The following is a 5596-nucleotide window of genomic DNA, read 5'->3' on the forward strand; positions in this document are numbered from 1 at the left end:
AGTTATGATAACAAAGTTAGCGATTTTAAACTAAAAGTAGGAGATAACGTTTTAATAAGAAACGAAACAGGTCACAAACTAGAACCAACGTATCTAGGGCCATTCGAAGTAATTAGAATCGAAGAAAACAATAACATAGTAATTAGGAATAAAAAGAACAAAGAACAGAAAGTTCATAAGGATAGGTTAAAAATATATAATTAATGAAACGTTTTATACAAAATAAATAACCAAAAAAAAAAAAGGTCTGATCAACCGAAAAAAAAAATTAAATAAGTTTTTGTCTAAGAAAGTTAAAAATAGAAGCATAACGTAATTATAAACAACAAAAAAAAAAAAAAAAATATAAAAAAAAAAAAAAATTCTTTTACACAAATTATTCTGAGACCAAACTTTTTCTAATAGAAAGGATAAATAAGAAATAATATAAGAAAAAAAATGTTTTAATTAATTAAATGACTACATATATTACGTCATTTCTCTAAAAAGGGAGGTGTAGTGTATCTACCCTCACTATAACTCTACTCTACATATATATAAGTAACGTACATACATTGTGACACTTTGTTGCAAACACAAATAAACATAATTCACATCAAAGACCACATGCACTTACATAAACACTCCAGCCAATGAAATACGATCTAACGCTTATACATAAGCCGATCGCGGAGCGTGAGAATGCTGAGCATGCACTTAGCAGCTCAAGTGGTCAAGCCATACATAACATATGTATGCCTTCTGCATACACATGTATATGTATATACAATATGGACAATATGTAAGAACACCATGTACGGGTAGCTGTACCCAAAGACAGCAACATAGAATTCATTCAAATAAAACGATTCAAACGGAACAGACGCTCTGAGCTATTCAATATCTATTACACTGAGCTATTACTTATTACTTATTACAATGTAATACAAGACGGTCACCCTGGACACGCAGTTATTCCGAAAGCAGTTCCTACCCACGGTGAGCAGAGAAGGAGCTGAGCTGACGGCAGTGGCACTAATGAGGCAGCTGAAGTCCGCGTGCGACGCCAGCATGCAAACGAGCAGGACGCATAGTCGACAATGAGCCCCTGTCCACTGGTGGAACCAGGAGATTTAGACGGCTCGTCGAGATTGCCTCTCCGCCAGACGACGCTATCAACGCGCTAGAGGTGCGCAGTCATTTGCCGAACGTCAATCTGAGTATAGAGACCACAGGAAAGCACTCAAGATAGCCATACGGGTGAGCAAGCGGAAATGCTTCCTCGACCTATTCGATTCTGCTGACAGCGACTCATGGAGAAGTGCCTACAAGGTGGTGGTAAAGAAGGCATATACGAGCATTCCCAAGCTACTGGACCAGCGATGCTACGCAGTGTAGCGGAAAATCTGTTTGCTTTGATGGATGGGTTACTCCCCACCGTCCCACCCACTGGGGACCACGTCGAAGACGACGCAGTGAGGAGATCCGGCATTCCGATCAGGGTGCTTCGGCTTGCTCTCCACCTCCAGCCAGACTTGTTTGCAAAGGTGTTCACCAAGTGCCTGACTGAAGGAGATTTCCCAAGTTGCTGGAAGATAAAAAAGCTGTTGCTCATCCCAAAACCAGGGAAGCCACCCGAGGAGCCTTCATCGTTCCGGGCGATATGCCTCATCGATGGAACTGGCAAGGAGAAACTGGTTGCATTCGGCTAGAGAGGGCTATCGCTGACGCGGATTACCTCTCTTGGTCCCAGTTTGTATTCAGGAAAGCGCGGTCCACCGTCGACGTTGTCAACAGAGTGGTCGAAGTAGCGGCCCAAGCAATCGAGGACACCAGATGGAAGGGGGTTAGCAAAGAGTACTGCCTCATGGTCACACTAGGCATCAGGAACGCCTTTAACACAGCGAGGTGGGACCGGATCCTAGAAGTATTAATTGGTTTCGGCGTTCCAGCCTACCTAGTCAGGATCATTCGCAGCTACTTCTCGGAACTGGTCCTACTGTTGGAGTCGTCGGAAGGAGTCTTCAGGCATCAGGACACCGGTGGAGTCCCGCAAGGCTCTGTTCTTGGCCCACTTCTGTGGCCCGCTCCATGTATAACAAGATACTTCGCCTACCGCTGGTTGGGAGGAGCGAGATCGTAGGCTTCGCGGATGACGTGGCTTTGCTCGTTGTTGACAAGCATCCCGGCAAGGCTGAGGAAAAGTGTAACAAAAACATCAGGGACATTGAAAAATGGCTCAGCTCAATGGGGCTAGAGCTGGCGCAGGAGAAGACGGATAGTGATAGTCACCAGCCTTTCGTTCCGTGAACACCTTGCCTACGTTAGCTCGAAAGCAGCAGGAGTAAATCGGGCGTTTTCTACCCTAATGTTGAACACCCGAGGCCAAAAACAGGCGAGTAGACGGCTGCTGACGAACGTCACCAGTAACAGCACTTCGACCATGCTATATGCCATCCCGGTGTGGGCAAAATCGCTTGAAACAGAAAGCTACGCTCAGTCGGCACTGCAGCGCCTTCAGAACAGTGTCCAACGAGGCGGCATTGGTGATCGCAGGCATACCGCCTCTAGACCTATATGCGCAGGAAAACAAAGTGGTCTTTAACCAAACCCATGGTAGAAGCCTTTCCCCCTGCGCCAAGAGGTCAATACGAGCAAAAGCAAGGCAGCACACCCTGGAGACATGGCAGTACAGGTGGAACAACGGGCTAAAGCTTCGCTGGACGCAGCAGCTGATTCCTAATCTCAAGCCGTGGATAGAACGGTAGCATGGCGAAATAATGATGATCTGGATTTGCCCTCCTTACTGTTACATCGTTATTCCCTTTAATTAATCTTAATCTTAAATGTCTAATAAATAAATTTAAAAAACACCATGAGGATAATCTTCATACCGCCCCTAGAGCTTTTTTGGTATAATTCGTTCCAATTATTGGCGGAAAAATATTGGTGGAAAAAACACTATGGCCAAGGCCACGAATAGATGCGTACGATGTTTTTGGGCAAACCATTACCTCGTCTCGTGGAAAACACTATGAAGGATCTTGCGAAGGAGCGGCTTAACGGATCGCATGACTTTCAGGTCACTGGAGTCGATTTCTGCGGTCCATTCTTTTACAAGCCGAAGGCTCGCAATATGTGCTACGTCTGAGTATTTATTTCCTTCTCCACCAAAGCTGTGCATCTCAAGCTAATCAAGGATTTCTCCACAGTAGTATTTCTCCACGGTATCAAGCGCTTTATATGTACCAGGCGGAAGCCTTAAAAAATTTGGTCAGTCAACGCTAACGCTACTATCGGCGCCAAAAACGAGCTATTGGAACTAAAGCTGCTGCTCCTTAGCTTAGCAGTGATCACCAGAAGTCGGTGCATGATTTTTGTCTATCTGATACTATCGATTGACATTTCATTCCTCTACGTTCTCCCCACTTTGGTATTTTGACATTTCCTAAACGGCGCTCCTCCAGGTTCCTTCGATGAGCCTGACATGACAAGTCTATACTACAACCGCTTGGATACATGGCAGCGCGTATCCGGTTTGCCGCAAATCTTCTGGTCTAAGTGAAAGGAAGAGCATCTAACGTTACTTTAGCAGTCTGGTCTGTCGGTGAATGATTATGTTTTTGTTAAGGAGGAAAATCTACCCTCAATGGGTTGGCCCCTAACTAGAGTGCTGTACTGAAAACATCATCAGAAGAGACAAGACAAGACAAGAGTAGACAAGTTGTGTCTCCTGGCCCTAAAGGACTCTGTTGAAAGTGTGACTTCCAACGAGGTGGGCATGTCGGGCCACGCAGCCGGCAGCATTAAACAAGACCAATTGTAATAGTTAAGTTTAACGTAAATCAATCATTGTTGTCCTTTATCTCATTTATATGCTTATTTATCTAAGCAAACGTTTGCAGACATTCTTATCTTTACGCCCATCTTTGTACTCAGCGTTCTTATTTTTGAACTCAGTCCTCTACCTACTCAGTTAAACATTCGCACTGGTTTGACCCTTTCGCTGACAAATAAACCAAATATATTATTTGAACAATAAGATGAATTAATTCAAAAGCTAATGAAAAAGCCCATTGGATAAACAGGTATATTAATAAATTTCAAATTCAAGCCGTCCAAACTTTTAACGCCGACACTTTAAAAAATGTGCTGATTTTGTTTCATAATTTTATTTTTCTTATTGTCTTATTAGATTAATTACATTTTAACCTCGCCCACAACCGCACAAAACGTCAAAACCTTTGATAGATTAGATTAGTTTTTTGCATCATCGGTTTTAAATTTCAGCAGGCATTTTTGTGGCAAAATTGAGGGTCGATGCTATAACGTGGGTAATTGGCAAAATTATTGTTGTGTTTTTTACTGTTTTTTTAGATTTTATGGTATAATTCTGTATTTTTAGATATAATAGGATTTTTATATGTTATCTGGGACGGGGTTGCTTAGCAGGTGTATAGGGTTTTTGTTGTTAAATATGGCTTGTTTAAACGGACAATTTGGTATTGAAATTGGGTTTAGGTAGTGTTGGTGTGCTATTTTTGTGTGTCCTAGTCAAAGTGGTATTATTTTTATTTGGTTGAGTCTGGTATAAATTTGGTGGGATTGTTTAATATAATTGCAGGTGTGTAAGTTACCATATGTACCATTGACTGCCGTGTTTAATTTTTTCTTTTTGTTTTAACGAAATTTATTTTAATTTTGAGAGCATATTGTGTCATAAGTGATCTAATTCTGTTTGGGTAATAGCTGCTGGTTTTTGAGTTTTGCATTAAGTCTATTGCTAATATTAATTTTTAATCCGTCAGTGAATATGATGTGGCTGTGGCTTGAGACTATTTTTTGAGTTCGTACAGTTTTGGGTATGATTCTGGAAATTTTTCTTGTTTTTATGGGCTTGGAGTCATGGTCCATTAGATTGGGAAAAGCCCAGGATGGTTTGTTTACTGGTTTGTAGGCTGGTTTCATTGAATTGTTTTCTTTTTCTCATTTTTATACTTGACAAACCCGTAAATTGGTGTGTTTTGGGGAAAAAATGTTTTGAGACAGCTTGGCTGTTTGAAGGTCTCTCTTCATTTATAAGGAGCAATATTTGCATTATAGAGGCACCGAGGACTAGACAGAGTTGAACGGTGTTCCTAACATGTTTAGAATGCCGTATAGAAACAGACCGCACTCTATTTTGGTTTGGACCGTTGCCTTGGCAACATTAGGGAGTGAATACGTGTTGCAATTAAATTAAGGACAAGGATTAAGGATAAGCATTTTATTATATTTATTTTATCGTGGAGCTTAGGTAGAAGTGAATTTATGTGTGTGTTCCATTTATATTTATTTTACTCACACAAGCTAGCACCTCTTGATGTTTTCTGTATCGACCAGTATGTTTATACTTGCTAACATTAAGACCTGATTTTTCCCTAATTTATTATCTTCTTCTTACAATTATTTTTCATGTGGGACGGATCCTGCATTTGAAGCATTTGCGAACAAGCTCTGGTTTGGAATCGAACCTATGTGAACCATCCATATCAACTGTGCGCTGTTCGTTCTTGTAAGATTCCTTGTATGTGACTTCGATCTGCACCTTTAGTTTAGTTCTGGTACAACATAATTT

The sequence above is a fragment of the Drosophila sechellia genome, chromosome 2L, assembly GCF_004382195.2.
Source record: "Drosophila sechellia strain sech25 chromosome 2L, ASM438219v1, whole genome shotgun sequence".
Classification (NCBI taxonomy): Eukaryota; Metazoa; Arthropoda; class Insecta; order Diptera; family Drosophilidae; genus Drosophila; species Drosophila sechellia.